The following is a 12687-nucleotide window of genomic DNA, read 5'->3' as shown; positions in this document are numbered from 1 at the left end:
TTGAACTTTGAGATTGAAAATAGAATTTTGAAAAATGAAAGGATGAATTGGATTTGATAAGGATTGAAGATAGATTGAGGAAGATATTTACATTTACTTGGAGGTTTTTTGAAAAACAAATTTTTGAAAGTATGATGTAATTCTATCCTAAATGATGAATGAATTTAAAGAATTTGAAATTGGAAAAAGTTATTCCATTCTTTAAATGAATTAAAACAAGATTGATGATATAATACATCCTTGACTATGGTCATTGAATGTATTATATAATAATCTATATTTAAATTCAAGAGAAGAATAAAATACATTTGGTGCTTTTATAGAATTTAACATGAAATTAACTCTCAATATACCCTGACTATGGCCATTGGTATATGTTTTGAGTCAATTTTAAGTTAAATTCTAATAAAAGAGGAAAATATTTAAGGAAATATGATGAATTTTGAAAATGGATCCAGTGTGGATCCAGTGTTATTTCGTAAAAGATAAAAATCCTAAGTTTTGTTCACACCCTGACTATGGCCATTGATATGGATCATCAGCTTAGGATTGATTTACCTCTTACGAAATGGTGCGCGTGCCATTCGTGTTTTACCAATGTGAGAATTTGAGAAATAAAGGAAAAATGCATGAAAATAAGCAATTTATGATATTTACAATGCTCGTTCATTCTATCTAAAACAGGAAATGTAAATTCTCATTACTTTTAGCTGTTACAATACATGAAAATATACAACTCTAAATAATGATGTTCCATCCATTTCCTGCAAAAACACTTGGTTAGAGAAAATGGAAATGTCAAAATATTCATATTGGATACCGATAATTAGATAGACATGACTGGATAGAGATGCATGCATGAGAGGCAATGACCTCTTCAGTATAAGAGAATATGCATATAGATACACATATATGTACATATATAGGTGTATATACATATATCTAACACCCTAGATAAATGAAGTCCTATATGAGAGAGCATATGCAATGGATGAGAGCAAAGCGAGGATGGTCCAAGGTGAACCATCATGAAATGTGGTAGTTCCTGATGACTCACCATAAAGAAGGGACACAGTGGTTCATTGCGAACCACTATGAAAAAAAAACCATTATAGTAGTTTTTAATGAACTATTATAATAAAGAAGGTTTGCAGGGGTTCTTTGTGAACCATTGCAAAAGATAACTACTGTAGTAGTCCCTGATGAACTACTATAAAAGAAAGGAGACCAAGGTGGTTCATGGTGAACCACCATGAAATATAGCAACTATGGTGGTTCTGGATGGACCACCATAGAAAAGAAAGAATACGATGGTTGTGGAGTGTGGTTTTGGTAGTGAATGGGTAATGTTGTGAAAGGAAGGTACTATGAATGTTTGTAGCAAAGTGGCATATTAAAAAAAATATGGCTGTACCCAAGTCTAGAACCAATGGCTTGTATATGTAAATTTGAAAGGAATATGAGCTAAACTATAAAAGCATAAAATAGTAGAAGCAGAAATTGACCTCCTTTTCAAGATTAATATGAAAGATAACCTTAACACAGATAAATAGAAGACTGCAGATTAGCAGAATATTATAGTTTCAGTTGTACACATAGCTACACACGCTGATGCAATACAAATAATCATGAGAACAGATTTTGCTTATCATTAGGGGAAATAACATCAATCACAACACTTGTTGATCCAAAAATTATCAGCTAAGATTGAACATGCTTTCAGATAGATGACAACAACACCCAACACTTTTAACATACTATAAACTGAGTGGCATATAAATCTCCATTCCCAAATCAAGTTCTTTGAGGTTGCGAAGGCAACTAGTATAATCTTTGACTGGTTAATAATGGGGCATTACTAACACAAGATTCCAATGCAAGATTATCCAAGATACATATCAACCAATCATAGAGTCCAAATTATATGTACGAAACAGTTGTTTGGAGTTTGACCCTGCATGAAAAGCTTAAGAGTTGTCAGTGATGCTTTCAACGAGACACCCAGATTAGGTGCTTTTCCATCTGTACCATACCAACTTTTTTTTTTGTTTTTTTTTTTTTTTTAGCCTCAACAGACTTTAGTCCCATGTTCCATAAGATGAACAATGGTTGATAGCACATCATGACATTACAACTACCCCTTTTGGGGTAACACCAGTTGCAATATAGGGTGAAGCAGAAAATGTTTCACCGAAACACAGGTGATATATATATATATATATATATATATATATATATATATATATATATATATATATATATATATATATATATATATCAGTTATTAGGCTGGTGAATAGTAGAGGAGATGCAAGGGGAATGGGTGTTAAGTGATGACAACAGTGGTTGTGGGCATTGATTGTGTGGTATATTATGATATGTATAAGTGGATAGCTGGATAAATAAAAAAAACAAGGGGATTGTCTGAAAAGATATCCAACCAATCCAAGGATGTAGTCGGTGACAGTAAGCAACAACATCCTGAAGATAAGGAATCAGTGTCTCAAAGCAATTTTGCATTATCAATGTTGGCTCCTTTTACCAAAACAAACAAACAAACTTGACTTCAAAACCCTGGCTGACATTAGCCCATTCAGCAGATCCTGTAGAACATTCATGAAGTCGACTTTGAAAAGTATCCAATTAGCTGGTTCTTATTGAGATCAATAAATCCCAGATTGCTTCCCATTTTATAATAATAAACAGATTTCCAATGAACGAGTTACCTGTAGGTCCTTGTGAGCAGTGGGAGTTCATTGGAAACGAAATCTTACTAACAGGTTAACAACCTGCTACCTTGTTGCTGACACGTTAATTACCTGAGATGGAACTGTTATCTCAGAAAACTCAAATGGTCTAAATCCACACCATTCATTACTGCTAAGCCTCAGAACTTCAAGAATATGCGTGAATTGAAATGCTGGAAGTTCCCCTTTGGGAGTTGATCACCACTGAGATTCAACACATTCTTTTGATGTAAGATGATATAGTGAACCAGCTAATGAAGTCCAGTGTTGTGGAGGGTAGGCAGGGCTGTTATGAAGTATGTAACAATATCTTTTGCAGGTGGCAGTGTGGTGAGGTTACATAGGTGAGATATTGTAACTAGAAATTACTATGGTAAAGAGATGAAACATAAGAAAAGGAGGCTAATGACTTACCTTCAAGAGATATGTATTTACTTGCAGTAGTTTCGCTAGCCACTTCAGCTTGCAAGTACTTCTGCAACAGTCTTTGTATCTCTTAGCCCCCACATCTTCAAAATTTCTTTTTGGCTGTCGGTACTTCACTGTATCATTTCAGCATTGTCATCAAGTTACACATGGAGCAAACCACAATCATCAATTGTAGAATCTTGAGGGCAGAAAAGTATTCTCATCAAGAGCAGATAAATCTCTGCAAAACAACCCTCAGTTAATATTGGCAGCAAAAAGTTCAACATGCTGAATATTCCAATTTACCGTAGCTACTGGTCGCAGCACCTGCAGAGAAAGGGGTTTTCTGGTGGGATTGAGGAATCTTGCGATAAATCAGGTATACTTCCTATCTTGGATCAATAACAGGCATCATGCAAATGTATTGTTGGCAATATCACGATGTGGGTCTTTCCTACGCAACAATTAAATATATAATTCATTTATCATTTCTGGAATTCTTTCCTCCGTTACCTCCTTCACCAACGATGGTAGGCATCTCACTATTGATTCAGAAAGCATCGCCAGCAGCATCACCGAATTGTTGGTGTGTGGTATTAGACAGCTGAATCTTTGTATCACTTTCAATTTAAAACATTCCTAACTTGGTTTATTTAGCAGATCAGATAATACCACACATCTATAATCCCAGATTTGCATCAAATAACAGGGCAAACAAATGGTATTAACAGTCAATCAAAAAGGAGAATAAAATGGTCCTCATACCGTAAAAAAAAGAAAAAGAAAAAGAAAAATAAAGTAAAAATTGACAAGGAATATAGAAAAACAGTAAAGAGGGATGGAAATAGCGACTAATCGAGAGACATTTTACAAGAACAGACCCATATCTTAAGAAGAGCTAAGACAAACACAGAAATTAGTGAATCATTCAAACCAAATAATAAAAAAAAAACAAAACAAAATACATTAAAACAGGGAAAGAAACTATAGCCTCCAAAATGCCATAAACATTGGAACAGAGGCGAAATTGTTGTTGCATTTGCGTAGCACCGAGGCTGCTATATGCAGATCGATGCTACCAACATGCTTTTACGAATTAGTGAAAGGATAAAACTAAAAAAAAGAAGAAAGAAAGGGATAAAATCATAATGAAACAAAAATCGAAGCCGATGAGGTGAGGAGGAGGGAAAGAAAATAAAATAAAGGAACAGAAGGATACGATGGTGACTTACCGTATTCTTGCTGCAGGGAGAGCTTCTGATTGGGTGATCCTTAGCTCCGATGATCTCACGAAGCCTAATCTGTAACTTGTACATTCATGAGACTAAGTTGCTGTGATTTTGATCCGCGATTCGTAGCCTTATGTTTGCATGATCGGCTGCCTTTAGCTGATGGAGAAGAGATCTAAGAAGAGGAGGAAGAAGAGGGTAAAGGAAGAGGAAAAGGGGAAGGATGGAAACGGATGCTGCGTGAAGAAGAGGGTGCGAGGGTGAAGAAGCGGTTCAGAGGCTGATTGTTGATGCTCTGAGATGGCGAACTCCTTAAAAGAGAAGGCAAGAAGAAGGTAAAGGGGGGAGCAGAAGATGCATTGAGCGATGAAGGGGTGAAGCTGGATTGAAAAATGGATGCATAGAGGAAGAGGGGTGCCGGGGTGAAGATGGATGGGATTTAGGGTTCCCGGTGTGTCTCTTTTAAAGGGGAAGAGGGAGGTTTCGGTTGGGGGATGAGAGGCTGAAGATGAAGAGATGGAGGTTTGTTGCAGATGGACGGAGGAGAGAGAGCTCGCACAGGGGAGTGTTCGGCAGAAGCTTCGCGAAGGAGTTCGGGAGATGATTGCTTGCGGTTAAGGGTTTCAGTGTTAGAGATTGCACCTGGCCATGGAAAGTTCCAGAGAAGGTCTGTGAAGGCTGAGCCGAAAGAGGGAGAAGGCGGCCGGGCGATGAGGGTTTTGAGCGTGAACGAGAGGGGGGGCGATTAGGGTTCATTTGTAAACTTTTTTTGGTTTTTTCGAAAAGAGGCTCCCTTAACAAAATTTTCATAAAAAATGGTTTAAAAATGATTTTTTTTAGCAAAAATGGACTTTAAAAAGTTTAAACTCATTCATTTTTCTTTGAAATTTTCCATTTTTTTGGTTTTTGTTTTATTTTTTAATTTTTTGTATTTTTTTTTAGAATAAAATCCTAAGGTTTGCGAGAAATAAAGATTAAAAACTGATTTTTTTTGTATTTTTTACAAAAATATTTACAAAAGAGAGTTTTTTGAGAATTCGGGTTTTTATTTTTGAAATTTTTCTCAAAGAGGGGATCAGATCCGATTTGGATCAAAGTTGGGTCAGAGCTAAGACTTTGGGTCCGAATTCTAACGAATCCAAGGGATGAATGAAATTTTTGGTTAAAAATTTACCCGATTATTCAGAGGACGGAGGTCAAGGGCAAAAAGGTTATTTTTGGATTTTTTGGAAAATTTGGGGTGTTCACAGATGCCCCTTTTTGCTGCTAAGCCGGTTATAAGCCGAGCTTAGCGACAAAGAAGACACGCCAAATTTTCTTTAAAAATGCCCCAGTCAAATGGTCTGAACTGGGTATGGAAGAATTTGCTTTAAAAAGCTTTATTATATTTTTTTTTCAGGTTTTGTACCTTATTCTGAAAGGGTTTTGGGAAGAGAACGAAATCCTCGAGGATGAAAATAATTTGGACAGAAGAAAACAAGGAAATCGTGATGGGACTTTGGGATAAAGATCTCGAAATAAAATAAGAGATTTTTAAAGAAGTTTCAAGGTTGAGACAAAGATAAGGACTTTTTTTTGAAAAGACACAGGCTTAGCCCTTAACCTGGATGGGACATTTTTGAAAACTAACCTCGTGGGATGAGGTTCAAGTATAACTCTTTATTTGAATGGATATACAAAGTATGGATTCCTTGATGGGGAAAACCATGATGGGACTAGGAGAAAAACCTCACCCGAATGAGGCAACTCTCGTTTAAAGAATATACAAATAATACTAGGTTGTATCAAAATGGATATTGAGCATTTATCTCATTTTTGGATAACTAGAAAATTTTGCCAATAAGATGAAATTGTAATTGATTCAAACACTTGAAAGTGTGCACGTATGTGCGAAAGATATTCCCTCTTTTCACCTAGAGTATTTCCTCCAAAATGAGGTTAACTCCTTTGATTCTAAAGTTAGATTCAAATTTTAAAGCTGTTGAGCTTCTTCAAGGAAGTTATCCATTTCCTTGATATGAGTAGAGAAGAAATACTCTTAGTTTCATAAAAGCAAGTAGTGAAAAAACATTGATTAAAGGATTTCACATAAGAAAAGATGATGCCTGGCAACTTTGGTAGTCTGATATCCTGAGGCTTTTCCTATAACGATCTTTTGGCACTCTCTTAAGGACATTGAGCTTTCTTGGGTTTCAGGGAAAGTTTATTACATCATCCTTCATTTGAATGTTTCCTGACTTTTCTCTCTTTTTCAGGGGAAGGGTACGTCGCAAACTCCGTCATCTTGGAGATGCTTCGATCCTTCTTTTTCTCAGAGATTATATTGGCTCATTGGTTAAAAATCTCTTGATGATAGCAGCAATCAAATATCTTTTAGGGTTTGTCGGTAGGTTCATCACACTCGCCTTCATCTCGACGGTGATCTGAACTTTCCCTGGAAGGATCCGTCACAAACTCCGTCATCTTGGAGATGTTTCAAATCTTCTTTGGCCCCGGGGGTCTACTCGCTTAATTCGCCTTCATCTTGACGACAATTGAGAGATCCCTTTTGTGGATATTTGATTGAAACTTGAATGAATGAATGAGGAGATATGGATTGAGTGGATTCTTTTTAATGCTCAGGATATTTCCACTGCCTGATTGCCAGAAAGTCGACTTAAAACATGCGTCATAGCTATGATCAACATCGATTCGCTTTCTAGCTTTCCAACATCATTGAATATTTCTTTTGCTAATCATACCAAGGATCTTTCTTGCATCCTCTTGGTTGACCAACAGAGAGAAGATTTGAATTTTCACTCCTTTTCGCAAAAAGCTTCACTCTTTTGAAAAGAATACTAGAGGTAATTCGAGGTGATTCTTTTTGTGCAGTAAAATATTGGAATCAAGACATATTTTTAGCAAATTGGCAGAGTTTTCGAGGATCCTAAATAATCACTCAATATAGATTTTGATAGGACCTCGAACTGAACATTTTTTATTTTTTGGCAATTTTGATCGGTAAAACTGGATTTTACGAGACCAACTTAAAGAACGAGGTTAAGTAAAGAATTTTGGTCAAGAATCTTGTAGGAGAATTTGGTAAAGGAACTTTTGATAAAAAGACTTTGGCAAGGGACCAGCGCTAAACTGGAATTTGAGAAGGATTTTGATAAAGGAAGATTTTGGTAAAGGAAGATTTTGGTAAGGTCCAGTGCTAACTGGAATTTTGAAGGACCAATATACACATTGAAATTTTTGGAGGACTGATTGAGATTTTGAAGGACCAGCGTAAAACTGGAATTTTGAAGGACCAATTTGTGAAAATTGGAATTTTGAAGGACCAATGTAAACATTGGAATTTTGGAAGGACCAATTCGTGAGAATTGGAATTTTGGAAGGACCAATGAAAACATTGGAATTTGATGAAGGACTAATTGGCATTCGAAGGACCAATTTGTGAAAATTGGTATTTGGGAAGGACCAATGTAAACATTGGAATTTTGGAAGAACCAATTCATAGAATTGGAATTTGGAAGGACCAATGAAAACATTGGAATTTGATGAAGGACCAATTGGAATTCGAAGGACCAGCGTGAAACTGGAATTTTGAAGGACCAATTTATGAAAATTGGTATTTTGGAAGGACCAATGTAAACATTGGAATTTTGGAAGGACCAATTCATAGAATTGGAATTTGGAAGGACCAATGAAAACATTGGAATTTGATGAAGGACCAATTGGAATTCTGAAGGATCAGCGTGAAACTGGAATTTTGAAGGACCAATTTATGAAAATTGGTATTTTGGAAGGATTTTCGATGAAGGACCAGTGCTAATCTGGATTTTGAAGGATCTTTATAAAAGGTTGCGCTGCTTCTATGAATGGTTTCAGGATTATCCCTTATCCTGAGCGGGAATGAAGGGATTTTAAAGAGAATAAAACTCAATTTGGATATTCAAGGAGATGAAATATATAAAAGGGGAAAACCCGAGTCAGAACCCAGATTTTCAAGATAAAAGATAAAAGAGAAAATTGAGTTTTGAAAACTTAAATTTCTAAAGAAACAATTGTTTTCCAATGCGAGGATTGTATTCAAAAGGAAGTCCGAGTCGGAACTCGAAACTTCGAATGAAAAATAATGGAAGAAAAGCCCGAATTGAAATTCGGTTTTCTAAAGAAATGAGGGATTTCCAATGCGAGGATTGGATTCAAAAGGAAGTCCGAGTCAGAACTCAGAACTTCAAAAGGAAAGATGAAAGGGAAGACTCGAGTCGGAACCCGAATTTTTAAAAGGAAAGGATAAAAGATAAAAGGAAACGATTGGTCCAATCAGAACCAAAGGGAAGACCCGAGTCGGAACTCGAAACCTCAAAAGAAAAGATAAAAGGAAGACCCGAGTCGGAACCCGAATCTTTAAAAAGACAAAAGATAAAAGAAAACAATTGGTTCAATCAGAACCAAAGGGAAGCCCGAGTCGGAACTCAAAACCTCAAAAGAAAAGATAAAAGGAAGACCCGAGTCGGAACCCGAATCTTTAAAAGGAAAAGATAAAAGATAAAAGAAAGCAATTGGTTCAATCAGAACCAAAGGGAAGCCCGAGTCGGAACTCGAAACCTCAAAAGAAAAGATAAAAGGAAGACCCGAGTCGGAACCCGAATCTTTAAAAGGAAAAGATAAAAGATAAAAGAAAACAATTGGTTCAATCAGAACCAAAGGGAGGCCCGAGTCGGAACTCGAAACTTCAATCGAAAAGATAAGAGGAAGACTCGAGTCGGAACCCGAATCTTTAAAAGGGAAAGATAAAAAGAAAATTAGGATTTGATGAGAATGGAAGATGATTCAGGTTTATCCCTCAACCTGAAAGGGAATGAAGGAATAAAATTGACAAATTTAACAAAATTTAATAAAGGGTTGATAAAGAATTAAAAGAATTGATAACAAATGAAAAAGAATCAATAAAATTGATAAAGAATCAGTAATAAAGAATTGACAAAGATCTAAAAGAATGGCGAAGCTTGGTACAAAAATTAAAGATACTTGGAAGATGATGAAAGACTTCAAGATTATCTCTGTTCCTGAAGGAAGAAGGACCTCGCGGGACGAGGTTCAGGTTTATCCCTTAACCTGAGAGGGAAATTCAGGTTTATCCCTTAACCTGAGTGGGAAATTGAATAAAATTTATAAAAATGGGGAAGAATTTAAAGGAATTTATTTTGAACAAGAATTCTCACAGGTAGCATTGGTGCTTCTATGAGGGGTCTCAGGATTATCCCTTATCCTGAATGGGAAAAAGAAGAAGGAAAAAAGGAATACCTCATGGGAAAGAGGCATCAGGTTTATCCCTTAACCTGAAAGGGTAATTTTTTGAAAATAAGGATTTGACAAGAAAAATTAACAAAATCAATGAAGGATCAATAAAATTGACAAAATTGATAAAGATGAATAAAAATTGGTAAGACTGATAAAATTGACAAACAAATAATAAAAGAGTTGATTGAGAAGAAAAGAATTTTGTTTGATCCTGCCTGCATGTGGGATCTTTTAAGAAGTAGGAGAGGAATACAAGGAAATCATTTTTGAAAAGAGGATTAGCTGCGAGATCTTGAGTTTTGAAGGGGGATCATTCACGAGAGATCATCATGAAGGTTAATTTTTGAAGCAAACGATTTTAAAACCAATTTTTAGAAAATATGACCAACGCGAGGGTTGATCTTTGAATGTAATGATTCGAAACCAATTTTTAGAGAGATGATCAACACGAGGGTCGATATTTGAATGAAATGATTCGAAATCAATTTTTTTAGAAAATATGATCAACACAAGAGTTGATGCTTGAATGTAATGAAATCAATTTTTTGAAAATGAGATCAACACAGGGGTTGATCTTTGGAATGCAATGATTCGAAATTGATTTGTAGAAAGATATGATCAACACGAGGGTTGATCTTTTAAATGCAATGTTTCGAAACCAATCTTGGAAGATAAGACCAACACAAGAGTTGATCTCTGAACATAAATGATTTGAAACCCATTTTGGAAGATAAGACCAACACAAGGGTTGATCTTTAGATATAAATGTTTCAGAATCAATCTTGGAAGGTAAGACCAACACAAGGGTTGACCTTTTAATGCGATGGTTCAAAAACTTATTTTTGAAAACATGATCAACTCGAGGGTTGCTTTTTTAATGCAATGGTTCGAAAACTTATTTTTGAAAACATGATCAACTCGGGGGTTGATGTTGACAAAGGTTGGACCAAAGAGTATTTGAACTCTTTGGTCATCATAATGAAGACTTTCAAAATTTCATGATTTTTGGAAAAACCCTCATAGGTAATATCATTTCTCTCATGAATGATGTCAGAATTTTGCCCTGCATTATGAAAAGAACAGGAATTCAATGACGAGAATATTTTGAAGTGTAAACGTAATTTTTAACAAAAGATGCCCCAATATGGTGAAAGAAATAAGAATTGAACACACAGGTATGAAGGAAATTGATATTTCACTTATAAGTAACTACTGCAAAACAAGAACTTGACTATGTACAAGCATATGACCAAAAAGATCACAAAAGACTAGGGCTGACTTGCCCCTACAAGACGACGGGAAAAATCAAAAGTAAGAAAAACTTTGATATCATCAGTTCTTTGAGTGATCCGGGAAAGGCTTGGTTAGGACAGCGGGCTGCTCTTCTTCTTCGTCCTCTATCAGAAGATTTTTATCAATGCAGTCCTGGATGATGTTCTTTAGGACGAAGCAGTGCTCGGTGTCGTGTCCCATTGTCCGGTGGAACTTGCAGAACTTGTCCTTCCATTTTCCCAGGGAGACCGGAGGATCAGCAACTCTCGGGAGCTTAATCATATCTTTGCTTAACATATACTCCAGAATTTGCTCAAGGGACTGTTCAAGAGCAGAGAATTGGCGGTCATAACCCCAACCTTCACGTTTTATCTTTTCTTTCTGCTTGGCCTGAACTGGCTTGTCATTCTGCTTGAAGGGTTCCTTTTGTTGACCCATCTGCTTGGTCTTGTTATCTTTGCTGCCACTGCCCCCAGAATTAGCCGAGAATGTATAATTTACCTTCCTTTTAAGGTCTTGGCCGCCCTTGACGAGAGTGATGCCCTCATAATTTCCATTGTCCATTGTCCATTCCCATTTCGAGCCACTCAGCTCGTTCGATAAGCTCTATGAATGATTTTGATGGGTAAGTGGAGATGAGGCTTCTAAGAGGCTGAGAAAAATTGTTCAGGATAACTTGGAGTGTGTGCTCCTCTCAAATGGGGGTTCTCATCTTGTTGCAAGTATCTCTCCACCTCCGAATGAAGTCTACGGCTTTTTCCTTATCCCCTTGTTTCAGGTTATACAGGTGATTGAGGGTTGGCAGTGCCTCAGTGTTGAACATGAATCTTTCCACGAACAGATTAACAACTTTGTCAAAATTTTGTAGCTCAACGGGGTTGATATGCTCTGCGTACCATTTTGCGGCTACGCCTTCTAAGCTGCGAGGAAAGCACAAGAAGAGGGCCCGATTTTCTTCACTGAATCTGGCACATTCGGCAAAGAACATCGCGAGATGGGCCTTTGGGTTGCCGGACCCATCGAACTTAATAAATTTTTGGGGGAGATCTTCCAAGCTACTGTCCCCATCTAAACCAAGATAGAAGTCCTGTCTGGTATATACCCTCTTTCCCTTATCTCGGATCTGTAGGTCTTTGACCATCTTCGTCAATATTTGAACTGAGTCTTCCGCCGGGACTCCATCTTTAGGCTTGTTGACTGATTCAGGTTCCTCTGCCACCTTCTTGACTTGTCGCAGATGTTTCAGGACGAACACAAACTGTTCTTCCTCAGAATCCTCATCTTCTGACTCTGTACCTTCAGAGGTGTTGTCTTGCTGAACCTTCTTCTTGCTGATTCTGACATGCTTCTTCACTGGCTTCTTTTTGACCTTGTTTTTAGAGGATGTTTTCTTCGAACCTGCCCCAGCTTGTTCGGACATCATTTTTGCCATCATCTTTTGAAAGATTTTACACATCACCGGGTCGACATCATCCTCATCTGAATCATGTTTTCGGGACAATCTGGAAGAGTTCATCTCTTCCACTTCGCTGTTATCGCGCTGCTGAGCTGCCCTTCTTTCTGCTCTCGTTTGAACCATGATGTTTTCTGACGAATAAATGAAAGGTTCAGATCAAAGAAATTTTGAAAGGAAAAGAGATAATGAAAGAGAATTTCTTGATAAAAAGGATTTTATATGAAGAAGATGGAATATACGAGGAAGAGTATTTCTGAAGATGACAAGACTTTGAATATTTTTG

The sequence above is a fragment of the Nuphar pumila genome, chromosome 12 (genome assembly GCF_984573655.1).
Source record: "Nuphar pumila chromosome 12, dmNupPumi1.hap1.1, whole genome shotgun sequence".
NCBI lineage: Eukaryota > Viridiplantae > Streptophyta > Magnoliopsida > Nymphaeales > Nymphaeaceae > Nuphar > Nuphar pumila.
Note: the sequence above shows the minus strand (reverse complement) of the source record.